Source organism: Triticum urartu, chromosome 3 (assembly GCF_003073215.2).
Source record: "Triticum urartu cultivar G1812 chromosome 3, Tu2.1, whole genome shotgun sequence".
Classification (NCBI taxonomy): Eukaryota; Viridiplantae; Streptophyta; class Magnoliopsida; order Poales; family Poaceae; genus Triticum; species Triticum urartu.
The window spans coordinates 20,931,032-20,948,571 of record NC_053024.1 but is presented as its reverse complement, the minus strand read 5'-3'; the positions used below and the strand labels follow the sequence as shown (position 1 = coordinate 20,948,571).

Genomic DNA, 17,540 nt, shown 5'->3' with positions numbered 1-17,540 from the left:
CGCGCCACGTCAGCACTCCTTGCTTGACTGGCACGCGTTGCATTTGTGTTGCGCTCGTCTTCCTCGAGCGACTCAGCTCGCCGCATGCCATGATTTTCAGATGCGATTATACCAGTCTGCCTCATGTCGTGGTCTTATGATGCCGCATCTTCATCTTCTACTCGCGTAACTGCATCATCACACATTGTGTCGTGGACTTTTGACGACATGCCTTCACCTGGTGTTAGTCTGTAGCATTGACACAAGTTCCCGTATGATGACAAAAAAATCCGCAAGCATGACAATTTGTTTACGTCTACTTGTCCACCAGTTTGCACATCAACATCATGCTGCCTTCATCATCGCCTTCCTTGGAAATGAGCACCCTTTCCAGCGGTTATGACACCTCACTTTTTCTGATGTCAAACTTTCTCGGTGGTGGTGCAGCCCCTCGTCGTTCGAGTCAGGGAAGTTCTGTCTTGCCGAGCTCTGCTCGTGGCGATCCATCACTTCATTGATGTTTCTGTGTACTGGAAAAGATAATATATGTTCCTTCTGCTATATTTTGCCTTCATCACGTTATTGATGTTTCTCTGTTCCTTCAACTAGGAGACTTGGGTTGTTCTTGAAAGATTGTGCCTCGTTTGTTGGAGTAGGAAATTGGGTGAGCGCGAGGAGCAACTTGCTTGTTGCTTTGCCGCTGCATACAGTAGCAACTTGTCCAATCGCCCCTTGGGTAAGCCATACATTGTACTAGAAGTTGTCGCGCACTTTGCTGCGCCGTTCTTCTTTTATGGGTGTACCATAATTGGTTGCTGGGTTTCGGGCCATAAGTATGCTAGGCTCGGTGTTTTTCCTCGCAAGCAGTCACATACAAGCAGTCACTTTCCTACCAACGCCACATACAAGTTAGGATGAAGATTGCAGCTTTGACGCTACTCCTAACACTCGCCTTTCTCATGTCAGCATCAAGTACGTTTAATAAGTTCCTCCACGAGTGTTGCATCACCCAATCAACAAAATTGTTCTTTTCATGATTTGGATTTCTTCTTGTTGGTAATATTTTGCAGATGCGGATACAAAACCAAGGTGTACGTTCAAATACCTGAAGAAGTTTGGTGGGTATTTGATTGGTAGTTGTTAGGAAGATTGCCACCGAATCCTTACGTGCCCTGAGGACAAGGAATGCAATTTGGAGGCTCATATTGTTGGCAAATTGTGCAGGTGTACAATGTGCATATACTACTCCAAGGCTCCAATAAATGAAACTGTAATGTTAACTAGCTAAGAAAATATCAATGCAGTTTGCTAAAAATAATAACAATGCCTGACTATTCGCAATAAAACCTTTAAAGAACATAATTCAATGTTACACCTTGAGTTTTCTACATGGTGTTATTAAGTGATCTATATATGAGGCATTAAAAATACCACCTTCCTTTTCGAATATATCTGGCAGGTATTACCAATATAAGTTGGAGATGAAAGCTCTAGAAGTGCCACTAGTGGGCTTGCCTTTTTTAACACCTAGACCTAGAATTGATCTTTGACTCGGTTGGCATAGATCGAGATTAGGATTTTTCACTCCAAGTATTGGAGAGGTATCTCTGGGCCCTCCCGGTAATACACATCATAAGCTTGCAAGCAAACGACTAAGGAGTTAGTCACGAGGTGATGTATTACGGAACGAGTAAAGAGACTTAACGGTAACGAGATTGAACTAGGTATGAAGATACCGACGATCGAATCTCGGGCAAGTAACATACCGACAGACAAAGGGAATAACGTAAGTTGACATAACGGTTTGACCGATAAAGATCTTCATACAATATGTAGGAGCCAATATGGGTATCCAAGTTCCGCTATTGGTTATTGACCGGAGAGGTTTCTCAGTCATGTCTACATAGTTCTCGAACCCGTAGGGTCCGCGCGCTTAACGTTCGATGACGATATAATATTATATGAGTTATGTGATTTGGTGACCGAATGTTCTTCTGAGCCCCGGATGAGATCATGGACATGACGAGGAGTCTCGAAATGGTCGAGAGGTAAAGATTTATATATAGGATGATAATATTCGGACACCGGAAGTGTTCCGGAGGGTATCGGGTACATATCGGGTCAGCGGAATGGGTTCCGGGCACCCCCGTCAAAAGATATTGGACCTTATGGGCCAAGAGGGGAAATGCACCAGCCACAAGGGCCGGCCAAGCTAGAGAAGGAAAGGGTAAGGAGGAAAGGAAAGAGAGGGAATAGGATTCCCACTTCCTTCTCTCTTGCCCCTCTTTCCTTCCACCTCCAACAAACATGGCAGGGGGGCGTGGCCAAGGGCAGGAGCCCAAGTAGGATGATATTGCACCTACTTCGGGCGCCCCTTGGCCTCTCTCCTATCCCTCCCACCTATATATATGTGGGAGGGGGTGCCTAGCACACACAAGATCAATTGTTAGCCGTCTGTGGCGCCCCCTCCACCGTTTACACCCTCGTTCATATTTTCGTAGTGCTTAGGTGAAGCCCTGTGAGGATCACTTTACCATCACCATCACCATGCCGTCGTGCTGACAGAACCCATCTACTACCTCGACAACTTTTTGGATCAAGAAGGCGGGGGACGCCACCGAGCTAAACGTGTGCAGAACCCGAAGGTGCTGTGCGTTCGGTACTTGATCGGTTGACGTGTGAAGAAGTTCAACTACATCAACCGCATTTTGTGAAATGCTTCCGCTTACGGTCTACGAGGGTATGTAGACACACTCTCCCCCTTGTTACTATGCATCTTCATGGATAATATAGATCATTGCATGTGCATAGAATTTTTTTTGTTTTCCATGCAACAATTCTCAACATTGGTATCAGAGCCAGGTCTATGCGTAGATGATATGCACGACTAGAACACAAAGAATTGTGGGCGGTGATAGTCATACTGCTTACCACCAATGTCTTATTTTGATTCGGCGGTATTGTGGGATGAAGCGGCCCGGACCAACCTTACATGTCCACGCACATGAGACTGTTCCACCGACAGACATGCAACTAGTTTTGCATAAAGGTGGCTGGCGGGTGTCTGTTTCTCCTACTTTAGTTGAATCGAATTTGACTGCGGCCGGTCCTTGAAGAAGGTTAAAACATCAAACTTGACGAAACACCGTTGTGGTTTGATTCGTAGGTAAGAATGGTTCTTGCTAGAAGCCCGTAGCAGCCACGTAAAACTTACAACAACAAAGTAGAGGACGCATAACTTGTTTTTGCAGGGCATGTTGTGATGTGATATGGTCAAGACATGATGTGATAAACGTTATTGTATGAGATGATCATGTTTTGTAAGATATCTGACAACCGGCAGGAGCCTTATGGTTATCTCTTTATTGTATGAAATGCAAACGCCATGTAATTGCTTTACCTTATAACTATGCATTAGCGATAGTTGTAGAAGCAATAGTTGGCAAGACAACCACGAGGCTACGATGGAGATCAAGGTGTCGAGCCGGTGACGATGGAGATCATGTCGATGCTTTGGAGATGGAGATCAAAAGCACAAGATGATGATGGCCATATCATGTCACATATTTTGATCACATGTGATGTTTATATTTTTATGCTTCTTATTTTGCTTAGTACGGCGGTAGCATTTCAAAATGACCCCTTAACTAAATTTCAAGAAAAAAATGTTCTCCCTGAGTATGCATCATGGATGACCCACAAGTATTTTAAAGTATCAGCGTTTCGGACAAAAACTCATCAGTCACAAAGGCATTTCATTTTTTAACCTATTACAACTCCAGACTTTTTATGCGTTCAGTATGCACCATTCAAAGCCACATCATCAACTTTCAACCCTTTGTGACATCATATGCTATTTTTCATGCATTTACTTTTTTGAGCTAAATTACCCTGAAATTGAAAAGCACTACAAATGAACTCTAAAAAGGTTAAAAGTTGGCATGGTATCATCATTTTACCCACATAGCATGTGCAAAAAACTAAAGAGGGTTACGGAAAAAATTGGATGCACGTCGTGCACAAAATGGACAATCTCTTTCGAAGTATCAGGGTTTCGGACGAAAACTCATCTGTTACAAAGGCATTTCATTTTTTAACTTATTACAGCTCCTGACTTTTTGTGCGTTCAGTATGCACCATTCAAATTCACGTCATCAACTTTCAACCCTTTCTGACTTCATTTGATATTTTTCATGCATTCACTGATTTTTTTGAGCTAAATGACCCTGAAATTGAAAAGCACTACAAATTAACTCTGAAAAGGTTGAAAGTTGGCATAGTATCATCATTTCACCCACATAGCATGTGCAAAAAAGTAGAGAGGGTTACGGCAAAAACTGGATGCACTTCGTGTACAAAATGGACAATCTTTTTCGAAGTATCAGGGTTTCGGACAAAAATTCATCTGTTACAAAGGCATTTCATTTTTTTAAATAACCTAAGTATTACCAAATTGAATATAATCATAAAACATAGTAATATTAAAGATAAGAAAAAAGAATCACTAAAAAATCTATTTTTAAAGTAAAGTTATTCCCAAACTAGTGATTCACACAAATTTCAAATAATTCAAATTTAAACTTTTCAAATTTGAAAACTACTGGTACTAACAGAAAGTTTGTAATTTTTTGTACCTAAAGCAAAAATATTCACAAAGAAATTCTAAATACAGCAAAAAAACAATTCAGAAATAAATAAAGTAGAGAAAAAAAGCCCGTCTACTGGGCCACAGCGGCCTGCATACGACTAGAAACCCAACTTGTAGTTGGGCTAGGATGTTGGCCCGCTGGCCCAGTAGGCCCAACATCGCCGGCCCCGTCCAAGTCACGCCCTGGCCCGTCCCCGTCGTCGTCCCTGCCGTACGTCGTCGCCGCGTCTCGCCGCCGCCCCGTACGCCGCCACCCCGTCGCCGTGCCCGTCGATCGCCGCCCCCGTCGCCCCGTGCTGTGAGCCCCCTGCGCGTGCCATGACCGCGCCCTAATCGAGCCCCCGCCCGTGCGCGCGCACACACACACACACATTTTTTTACTTATTTTCTGTTTTATGTTTTTAGATTAATGTCAAAGTTTTAGCTAGCTACATGAATTAGATTAATGTCAACTTGTTAATTAGATGATCGAATTAGATATATTAATATCAAATGTTAGATGAATTAGATAAAAATGTTAGATTAATTAATGTCAAATGTTAGATGAATTAGAAACATAGGTAGATAGAAATATTAGATGAATTAGTTTTTTATACTTTTAGTTATAGATGAATTAGATATATTAATGTTAGATGAATTAGTTTTTTATACTTTTGTCAATTGTTAGATGAATTAGCTAGATATATTAATGTTAGATGAATTATAGCTAGCTAGATATCATATATGTCAAAGTTTGAATTTTGACATATGCAACATTATATTTGATCATATATATTAATTTGCATATATATAGTATTTGTTCTCGACGTCAACGATGCCCGACCCGCATCCTCGTCGTCGACCCATTCGTGACGACGTCCTGCTTTAGAGGAGCCATGTCAAGGACTGGGCTCCGTTGGGCTGGCACTGGGAGGTGCTACCTTCAAGGGCGCGCCGCTTGATGAGGAACCCGAGCCCGGGTCCCGTCGTCGACCCGGAGCTCATTTGGTGGCATTCGCATGGGCCACTTTCGGTGCGGAGGGAGCCAGCCCCGCCGGAGGTGGTACGTCACCGGGTCAGGGAGGAGGACGAGCACGTCCGTCGCTACATGGCTGCTATGGACGTCAGGTTCTCCAATACCTGGCAGGTTCTTCAGGGATCTCACCCGAGCTATGATCCTGTGATGGTTCCTTCTCTTTGGGTGTCCATCATCCACGCCTCGGGAACCGCGAGTAAACTAGATTATTCTATAGTATTCGACCTATATTAGCTAGCTAGCTAGTGATGTATTCGATAATATTTGAGACGATGTATTCGAGATTATATATATTACTCGATAATATTCAAGATGATGTATTCGAGATTATATTTTATGATGCATATTATGTACTATGATTCAGTTTTTCCTTATTGATTGCATGCATGCATTGTAATTTGAATACTAAATTGTTTTATATTTCTTTTGGATTTGTTAAATAAAAGCTATAGACATTACCGGTAGAGAAGGAGAGGAGGCCATGTTCAACATCATACACTCATCCCCTCGCCCAGATGAATTTGAAGAAGATGACGGCTCGCAATATCTAAACCTTACTGATGAGGGTATGATATTTGATGAAGACGAATGAATAGATGAAGTCCAGAACTATGATTATGGTGACGAAGAAAATATTGATCTTGAAATAACAAAGACGGACAAGGTATATTTATATAAGCAGGCATCTGGTGATCACCACATGTTTTAAATGATTTGTATATATATATATATTAACAAATCGGTCTTTCTTCTTTCAGCCCTCCTGGTCGAGCAAATCTTCTATAGGCAGCAGAACAGTGCGAGGCCCAGCCAAAACGTTGAAAGAAGGCGTAAAGTACAACATCGATGCCATCAAACCTAATGGCGAACCAATCGTGCCTAAGAAGAATGTGGGCAAGTTCATTCGTCTGTGCCGAGTTCTTGTGAAGGTCCAAACCCCGATCTCCATGCAAGAATGAAAAAGGTAGCAAAGAAATGTCCAGATCTAACTTTTGTCGACCAAAGAGCAAAAGATCTGCTTTGAGAATCTCTCATGTCACATTTCACCCAACCAGATCATTTCACAGCTGCAGATGTGTAGAAAGTCAAGGACGCAGCTCTTAGGAAGATGGCGGTTGCATTCAACAACCACAAGAAAAGTATATGGGCCAAGTACGTCGAAGGAGAAAAGAAGACTCCAGAATTCACGGGAACACTGGAGAAGCAAAGAGATCACTGCCGCACTTTCATGAAATTCAAGGAATCGGAATTAGCTAAGGAACGGTCGAGAGCAAAAAAGCTCAATGCCACGAAAAAGGAGCATTTCCATACGCTGGGGCCAGGTGGCTACGCGGTGGCCCGACCTAAGCATGATAAGGCTAAGCAACAAATGTTGGATGCAGGGGTCACTCCAGTTACATTGAGCTGGCCCGACAGGTGCAGGACTTTGTTTTACGCGCATGGGGGGAAGTTGGACCCGCATATAGGGCTGGTTCTGGAGAAGGCAAGTCTTAAAGGAGCCGACATCGCTTTACTTGTTGCAATAGAAGAGGCTCGAATGGGGGTGTTCACGCCCAACAGAGAAAACGACGAGCTTACGCGCACCCTGGGAAATCCTGAACTTCCGAGAAGAACACGAGGCAAAGGCGTTGTTCCGTGGTATGAGGGGTTTGCAGACGGGAACACCGACTACAGAAGCCGTACGAGAAAGAAGATGGAGCAGGAGAAGAAGAGGAAGTTGGAGGAGGAGCATAGGAAGCAGGAAGCAGAATGCCTTAAAGGCCTAGAATCAGTGCACGCGGAGTTGGCACTCCAATTCCAGCGGCAGCAGCAAATCGACTCACTTAGCCAAGAAAAGCGGTATCAGCAGCGGCAGCAGCTAGCGGATCCAGCATTGGATAGCACCGTCCTATCCATGCTGAGAAGCAGCGTGGGTTCCGCCCCGAGCGAGACACTGCTGGATAGATACCCTATGGATGATATCATGGAGAACACTAATTGTGAGCTACACTTCAAAATGAAGAACATATCCATGAAGGTGGCGGACGATGTTGCTTATAAAAATCCCCCGAAGCAACCTTCCATTGCAACCTGATTCCAGCTGGCTATGCTCATGTCCTGGTTGATGACGTGGTGGCATAATATTCGGGGCTAGAGCTTGACATTCCTGGAGATGACGAGGAGCACACACTGGGAGAGGCCATACATCGTATCATCCTATGGAGAAAGAATTGCATCATCTTTCCAAGGCCACCGACTCCGCATCAGCCAACTCCTCCTCGAAGTCTGCCACCGCGTTAGCAGACTCCCGCTCCTCCAAGTCATCAGCCACCGCCTCAACAGAGTCCTACTCCTTGAAGTCTGCCAACGCGTCAGGCCACTCCTTCTCCTCCAAGTCCGGCACCGCATCAGGCCACTCCTCCTACTCCAAGTCCGACACCACGTCAGCCCACTCCTCCTCCTCCAAATCAGGCACGTAAGCCGTCTCCGCCACATCAGTGGGCTCAGCCGCCTAAACAACAGCGGAAGAGAGCCGCCGCAGCTATGGTGGCTAGCAGTACAAGTAAAGGTACAGAAGGCAAGCGAGATCTCTTTCAATATGGTCCAAGCCTCGCGCCTCTTCCGAATAGGCCTTACGAGATGACCGAGGAGGAAAACGAAGCCGAATGCAGGTCCCAATTGGACGCCCATTTTGGACCAAAACCGCCACCGCTCAAAGGAGGAAGTGCCTGAGCATGTCGTTGACCACTTCATTTGTATGGCTAAAGCACCAGCTCCCAAGCCTAGGGGGTCAGACTATGAGCGCCAAATCAAGAAGGGATATAAAGCACGAAATAATGAGTCGAGCTCGAGCTCCAGCCAAGCAGCTGCCAAAAAAAAGCGGGAGAACTATTCCCCATCTTGAACACATGTGAGTACCGGCGCCGATCAGCTGGTAATAACCCACGCTCATAGAAGGATGGCTAAAGAGGCCCGTGTCACTGTTTATCAACTCCTAGGGATCGAGCCCATGGATACGACTAGAGAGGAGGACGTAAAACGGAAATATGCCCGCGGCCAGCCTATGGTGAAGCCTGAGGAGGTCAAGTTTCTAACAACGAGAATGTATGAATTGCATGAATGGTACATGAAAGAAGTCAAGACTACCGATCGAGAGTCCCGCATGGTGGAAATACCTAAAGGCTATTATTACCATGAAAAAGCTCTATGGGTTGAGTTTCAAGAAATGTTTCAGTTATTCAATCAAGACACACTCGACAAATATGTCGTCAGTTGCTATTGTTTGCAAGTGGTTTCTTTGTGTAATTAATTTAATTCTCCAACTAGCTTTAGTGCTCGTTCTATGCATTACCTGTAATTATCCTCACTATATTCTTTTTTGTGGTATTATGCAAAATGAAGATGTTTGAAATGAAAAAGCTGGATGCTATGGAATTAGGTTCATTGACCCAAATAGTATTAATGAGAAGACATGGTCACAAGAATATGATCGACCACACGTAGAGAAAAGCTTGCTAGAGTTCTTGAAGCGCCTAAATGCCTATCCAGAAATACTACTTCCTTACAACTTTCAGTGAGTCACACTGTCTTGTACTACAAATTTCGTTTTCGGTCACTAGCTAGATGATAATAAGTGTATAGGGTTTAGGTAGTTGATGAGTTATGCACATGGCCGCTTAATTATACATGCAAACATGTGCGCATGTAGATACCACTGGATCTTGTTAATCATTGAAGTTGACGAGGGGAAAGTTTAAGTACTGGACTCACTACTTACAAAAGATACTGAGTACGAATTCTTGAAGGGGATGGTCAACAGATAATTTCAATCATTATCGAACTATATGTCGGCCTCTTTATAGTTCGTCATTTCCTGATATCAACTAATTAATTAATAACTCCTTTATTCATTTTCTTTGCCGACGGGCAGGGTTTGGCAAAAGTTTATCAAACAGGTTGACGGCCAATGGAGAAAAGAGCTGAAATGGATCCGACCCAAGGTAATTAATTAAGTAGCTAGTACCAGCTAGCTACCATATCTCTTTAATTCTAGTTTCAATGCCATTAATTATCATGCTTGACTAATTATTATCTGATTAAATTTTATTCTTGTAAAGGCCCTGAGGCAGGTGCCGTGCACTGATTTATGTGTGTTCTTCGTTTGTGAGAACATTCGCATTATGACTACCGAAAGGCCCAGAACCGAGAGAGACCTCTGGGTACGTTTGTCAGAACACTATTCATAATTTTTACATCATTATCTAATATGTATGTATACACACAACCAATAATGCATGTATAATTTGATCTCTTCTTTAAAGATGAAGGAGATGCGGGATTAGCTACTACCGGAGGCTCGCGTACGAGCACTTCAAGAGAAAATAGTGGGATTTATGCTCGACGAGGTCATAAATCCCAAAGGAGAATTCCATTGCCGGATACCGAGGTGATGACTCCATGTAATGATCTGCAAATTGTACGATAAATTGTATATATACATGTATATGTATGTGAATGGTGGTGCGAGATATTCGATGATATATATATGATTGATTCTACGAGAAATTCTATTTATATATATATATATATATATATGCATAACGTGTATAATATGTAGTATCGTAAATACCAACAAATGAAAAAATTAAATGGAAAACACGAAACTAAAGGAAATAAAATAAAACAAAAAACCCCAAACCTTTTAATACCGGTTGGTGTTACGAACCGGTATTAAAGGTCTCCCCGCCCCCGGCGCTGGCTCGTGTCACGTGGTGGCCCTTTAGCGACGGTTCGTGTTGAACCGGTACTAAATGGGGGAGAGGGAGGGGAGGGGCTTTAGTCCTCACCCTTTAGTGCCCGTTACAGAACCGGCACTAAAGAGCCTTACGAATTGGTGTTAAAGTTCGGTTTTGCACTAGTGAAAAACTGTTTGTATAGTACGTCATTGTACCAGTGATCGCCATATGAACAAACACTCCCAGCTATTTGGCTCAAAAGAAGAGCGCACTATACTTCTTATTCACGTGGAGAGGCCACACCGCATGGAGATGAGGATCTGGGATGCCACCTCCGGTAAGGCATTGATGGAGACCATGAGGTGGCGGCGCATCGTGGGGCCTATGGGTGGGGTAGGTCACGGATTTCCCATACGCCACCACCAATGCTGGTCCTCGGTTTGCCGTCCATGATCGTCTTCGAGCTGGTGACATGCCTGTGCGCTCTTTGCCAAGCTTGGCCACCGGCCGCCGACCCGCGCTGAACTTCCGCCGCCGGGCCGGTGAGGCGAAGGACGTAGTGCCGCTCCTCCACCACCCTGGGCATCCCCTTCCAGCAGGAGGCAAGCGCGGCCTTGCGCACCTCTACATTGGAGTATCCGTCCAGCACCGCATGGCCGTGTGGTTCTCCGCATCAATATAATCAATTTACAGCTGGCGCTCCTTTTTCTCCTCTCCTAGCAAGGCACTGAGGTAGAGTCAATCAATCTAATCAGATTGCATCCTGATTTTTAGAAAGAGAGGATTGCATCTGAATTCTTTTTCTCGGATAGATTTGATGCATTTACTCATGACACTAATAAAGAGTCAATCAATTTAATAAGAATGCATCTGATTTTAGGAAAGAGAGCATTGCTTGCGGATTCATTACCCCAAGAGAGATTTGCTGCATCTTGGCATGGCACTGAGCGAGAGTCGATCAATCTAATGAGATTGCATCCCCATTTTTGGAAAGATGGGATTGTGTCCAGATTCCTTCTCTCGGGGGAGATTTGATGCATTTTCTCATGGCACTCATAGAGATCCAATCAACTTAATAAGACTGCATTCAATTTTATAAAAATAGGATTGCTTCCAGATTCTTCCCTTTAGGAGTAGAGATTTCATTTTTTAATGGGAGTAAGAAAAAATCCAGTGGGTGGTGAGGTAAAAAAAGACGAAATAGATGGTGATGGAAGGTGAGGCGAAAATACTCGACGAAATTAAACCATGATAGCAAGTCCCTCTTCAGGAGCCAAGGCCATGTGCCCTCTTGGACAAGCTCGGCCACCGGCCACCGACGCTCGCTGAACTTCCGCCGCTAGGGCGGTGAGGCAGAGGACGTAGTGCCACCCCTCCGCCACTCTGGGCTTCATCTTCCAACAGGCGGCAAGCGTGCCCTTGCGTGCCTCCGCATCGGAGTATCTGCCTGGCACCGTGGGGCCTTGCATTTCTCCGCATCAATCTAATCAATTTATAGGTAGCTCTCATTTTTCTCCTCTCCTGCCATGTCACTGAGGGAGAGTCTATCAATCTAATCGGACTACGCCCCAATTTTTGGAAAGAGGGGATTGCATCTGAATTCTTTTCTTCAGGAGTGATTTGATGCATTTCCTCATGATGCTCATAAATAGTCAATAAATTGAATAACATTTTATCCGATTTTACTAAAAATGAGGATTTGTAGTGGATTCTTTGCCTCGTGACAGATTTGCTGCATCTTGGCAATGCATTGAGGGAGAGTTAATCTATCTTATCAGATTGCGTCCTGATTTTTGGAAATAGAGGATTGCGTCCAGATTCCTTTCATCGGGAAATATTTGATGCATTTTCTTATCACGCCAATAAAGACTCAATCAATTTTAATAAAATTGCACCTGATTTTAGAAATTTAGGATTGCTTCTAGAGTCTTTCCCTCTAGGAGTAAATATTTGGGTTTTTAATGGAAGAAAAAAAACCAGCGGGAGGGGTTGGTGGGAGGTGACGCGGAAAAAACTGAAAATAGATGGTGGTGGGAGGTGAGACGAAAAAACCCAGACGAAATTAAACCATGGAGGGGAAGCTACCAAGTCATCCGTTAGGAGCTGGTGTTATGTGGGCTCTAGGCGAAGCCTGGCCACTGGCCATTGACCTACCATGAACTTTCGCCACCAGGGCGGTGATGCAAAGGGCATAGTGCTGCTCCTCTCCTGTCCTGGCACTGAGAGTGAGTCAATCAATCTAATCATATTGCATCCTGATTTTTGAAAAGAGGGGATTGTGTCTGAATTATTTTCCTTGGGAGAGATTTGCTGCATTTTTGCATGGCACCGAGGGAGAGTCAATCAATCTAATGAGATTGTGTCCAGATTTTTGAAAAGAGGGGATTCGTTCTAGATTCATTCCTTCGGGAGAGATTTGATGCATTTTCTGATGAAACTCATAAAGAGCCATTCAATTTAATAAGATTGCACCCGATTTTAGAAAGGGAGGATTGCTTCCGGATTCTTTCCTTTAGGAGTAGAGATTTGGTTTTTTAATTAAAGAAATAAATGTCTAGTTGGAGGGGGTGGTGGGAGCTGAGGTGGAAAAAAACAGACGAAATAGATGGTGGTAGGAGGTGAGACGAAAAAAATCTAGATGAAATTAAACCAAATACATATATATAAATAGATAGAAGATATAGATAGATACAAATACATAGAGAAGAATAAGTCAATAACTTATCCTAGGGTGCATTTAATTACTGTCAGTAACTTATCCAATCTGCCCTAAAAAAGAATCTATACAATCTTTGCTTTCGTGCTATTTTGTATTATAATAATTAGCATTAATTTTAAACCTACAATAAAAGGGATTGCCATCTTATTTTCTCTACCTCACGGCTCACAAGCAGACACTTTTCTATCGACGCTGCATACAAGTTAGGATGAGGATTGCAACTTTGATGCTACTGCTAACACTCGCCGTTCTCGTGCTAGCATCAAGTAAGTTTAATAGTTCCCGCAAGAGTGTTGCATCAACTCAATAATCAAAATTATTTTTGCTCTTGATGTGTATTTCTTCTTGTTGCTGATATTTTGCAGATGCTGATGCAAAACCACAATGTTCGGTCAAATTCCTGCAGAAGTTTGGTGGGTATTTGTTTGGTCTTTGTCAGCAAGATTGCCACCGAATCTTTCCGTGCCCTGAGGACAAGCAATGCAATTTGGAGCCTAAAATTGTTGGCATGAAGTGCAGGTGCACGAGGTGCTTATACTCCTCCAAGGCTCCAATAAAGAAAACTGTGATGTTAACTAGCTAAGAAAATATCAGTGCAGGTTCGCAAAAATAATAACAATTAATTGCCATCTCATGTGGTCTAGCTATCAGCATGACTATTCGCTATAAATCTTCATCATAGAACATAAATTCAATATTACACCTTGAGTTTTGTACGGTTATGAAGTGATCTATATATGTGGCGAGGTATTACCAATACTTGCTTCAAAAGATTAGTACAGGCTATGTGTCCCAGCCCACTCGGTCCTCCCGAGCATGTTCGGCGCCGGGATTCGCGACTTCACCCAACAGCCAAGGAATCGTGGATCAGCCATCTTCCCAACCTCCGGCATGCCTACGCCGTCGACGTAGCCCCGTCTCCTACTCCTCCTGAAGGTGCCTGCAATCCGTGCATCCTCACGGCCCCCCGTTCGTGCCGTAGCTCCGACGATGGCCTTCCCGACCAGCACACGGCCGCCGTCGTGGATCCCGACCAGCACACGGCAACCTTCTCTGATTCCACGCCTAGCGGTACGACGAGCGCCGCCAAAGCCGTCCTTGCCAATTTGCCATGTACCGGACCACTGTGTACTCTCAACGTCGACCGGACCAAGTCGATCCGGCCGGCTGATGTACACGCATCGACCGACGGTGGCAAATTGGCATTCAATTTGTTTGCTCTTCCTAATTAAGGACTAGGAGATGGAGAGTACGAGGCATACAAATTTCACCTATAATTTCACGTACTGTACCGGAGATCCCCAAATCGACATTGTCGTCCATTTGACGGTTGCACGGACAAGAGAGCCGCTCCTCTCTGTGCTCACCGGCGCCCCGCAGCTCATCCGGCCTCCTCTCTGTTCGCCCCGACGTTTTCGTACCCACAGGAGGAGACTTGGTTATTTCCATACTAGCTAGCCATGCATGCTGCTTAATAGTACTCCAACATCAGGACCGCACGATCTCCAGAACCACTCCTCATGGCCGGTCCTCCACCGCCCCGGCCAACCCTGTAGGGCCCGCGCTGAGCTTTTTCTCCGGCGAATCCTCACACCACCGCCCCACCACCGCCATCCACCACAGCCCTCACCCTGAACCCTAACATAGATACTAGGGTGATGACTGCGAGCACCCTTCCTTCTCTACGGCGAGGCCCTCCCTTCTCCTTCCGTCTCCTTCCTTCATTAAAAAATGGACTGACGATGAATTCGAAAATCAACTGACTTATGTGTAGCTAAACTGTTTGTCGGGCGCTCTCAACAAGGTGTGAAACAATTGGCGTTTGTCTCAGTCCACTTGTGTCCACATCCTTTCTCCTCAGCCCCCTCGCATCGGCCGCCCCCACCACAGCTCATGTTGGCTGGCTTCCACCACAGCTCAGCCGGCCGCATTCAACCCCTCTGTTGAGCATGGCGGTGCCATTGTCGGTGGCCACCACGACATACCCATCCAAGTTGACTCGGGTCCCTTGAGGCTGAGTTTCGATTCCATGGGGTTGGCTCAAAGGAGCCATGCGCGTGCAGGCTACAGGAGTTGGATGGCAAATAGCAACGACATTAGAAGGAGAAGGGCTAGCTGTGTGGGGTGAAGGTTCTCGCGGCGGCGACCTGCGCAGCTTTCGGCATGCATCCTCACAGAACTGCTACGCCAACCACAACTACTGCGCGACCGCGGTGTGACTACAAAAGACGCAGCAACGACGGCCAACGACCGTTGAACGACGACGATGCACTTTGGCTTGATAGCGTGCAAAGCAAAGCAGTTGCTCGATCCTCACAGCCACTGTATCTCCGTGTAGAAGCAGAAGAGGCAGCAAAAGAAATCGGTTAATCGTAACCATACAATGGATAAACAATAAAAGAATTGTATCGGCTTCATTCCTTTATATTTTCGGTTGTGCTAATTCTCAGTCGACTGAGAATTAGTTATGTCTCAGTCGATGAGTTTTTTTTTTGTACAATTTGATTGATCTGTGATTTGTGGCTGAGGTAGGTATTCCTCTCGTCCAAAAACGTACTGGGCTTTGTCCACTGGGCAGAGCGTACCTTCAGGGGCTTTGCTTCTGTATCTAGCCGTGGGCTGCGGCTTGAGGTCCTTTCCAAATTCTCTTTTTTATTTTTTTATTTTCTCACTCATAGGTCACCCATGCGAACATTTTGTATTTTTCTTTTTTGATGTTGGGCTTGAGTGTACAGTACGAATCACATTAGTGCAGCTCACTGTGTGTATACACGTACCTTTTTCTTTTTTATATTTCCTTTTTCCTTTTGTATTTTAGTGTTTTATTTATCATTTTATTTGTATAAAAATGTTTTCACTTGTATTTCTATTTTTATTTTTTAATTTCTTATTTTATAAAAAAGGAAGATCTCATTTCTTTTAGAATGGACATTTTGACACGCATTTTGCGTTTTTTAAGTTTCAGTACTGTTAAATCTCAAACGACTTAGACTTCACAAAGTCGTCAACCGTCTGTGTTACTTGCTTTAAGAATCGCATTGGATTATGAGTTTTCTCATTTCAACATGCTAAGGCGTGTGGCCAGCTCGCTTTTTTCTGTTTCTTTTCGGCTTGGGCTCTTTCTTTTTTGTTCTTTTAGATTCTTTTTCTTCTGTCGGGCCTGTTGTTGGTTGGGGCGTGCTGGACGGGTCCAAAGTTTTTTTTTTGCCTTTTGTTCCTTCCATTTTTGCATTTTTCCCTTTATTTGTTGTTGACTGCCTTTTGTAGTAAACCGGGGATGTTTGACTGCAAGGAGTTAGGGGGCTGGGGGTATATCCTTCCTCCATACACTTTTTTTAATTTGTTTTGTTCATATCGTTTGACATGATATTTTTTAAAATATTCGTTTTTGTTCGTTACTGTTGTCAATTCATCTTCCCTATTTTTTATATTCATTTATTTTGTTCCCTTTTATATTCCGTTTTCACTTATTCTTATTTTTATTCCATTTATATGTTCCTTTTATTTTCTTCACATTTTTTTCTTTTTTGTGATAGTTTTCTCCATTTTATGTAAAACCATTTTTTTATTTTGTCATCTTCTCGGTAGATGGAGAATTAGTGATATCTCGGTTGATTCGGTAGCCATGCATTCTAGACACTAAGGCCTCCTTTGGTTTAGAGGAATTTCATAGGAATTCTAGAGGATAGGATTTTTTTCCTTTAGAGCCCTTTGGTTCATAGGAATGGATTCCTATTCCTACATAGGATTGGTTCCTATCCTCCACATTTCATAGGAAAATAAAAAAGAGCCTAGACTCAATGGAAAAATTCCTTTGGTGTCAATCAAATGACATCTTGTTTCCTATTCCTACTCATAGGATTTGAGATACATGTCATCTCATTTCCTACAAGATTCCTATCCCTATGATAATCCTATCCTATGAACCAAAAGAGGCCTAAGTTCGCATGTCGTCGTGTGTATTTGTTTTTATGTTCTTGTTTGTCTTTATATACACTATTACCTCTTTCTTTTATTATCTTTTAGTCAAACTGAAAAGGATATTGTTGTCTCCTCAGGGACTTGTGATAAAATTGAAACAATATAGAGAAGTTTAATATGGCCCCTGTGTAAGGATGACACACACAAATTTGGAAAGAAAGAAAAAGATATTTGGACTAGTAGGGGCGCCGGCTAGTTGCATGTTCATCACTATACACGCAACTGCAAGTGTTGGAATTGGACTGCAACTGCATGCCCCCCAAGGCGACTGTAACTAGACTAGTAGTGGATGTCGGCCAATTGCATGTCCATCACCAGACATGCAACTGCAAGTATTGGAACCAAACTGCATGTGCGTGGCCCCAACGCGACTGCAACTGGGCTAGTTGGGGGTTGTTGGCTAGTTGCATGCCCATCACTAGACATATAACTACAAGTATTAGAACCGGATCACAACTGCATGCCTCCAACCCGACTTCAACT

General features: G+C 43.9%; 1 non-coding gene across 1 annotated transcript; it reads left to right on the top strand.

Moving 5' to 3' along the window:
- Nucleotides 1–17,124: 17,124 nt before the first annotated feature.
- Nucleotides 17,125–17,230, top strand: LOC125549813. Its single transcript, XR_007301525.1, has one exon. It is a non-coding gene; the product is annotated as a U6 spliceosomal RNA (small nuclear RNA).
- The last annotated feature ends 310 nt before the right edge of the window (nt 17,231–17,540 follow it).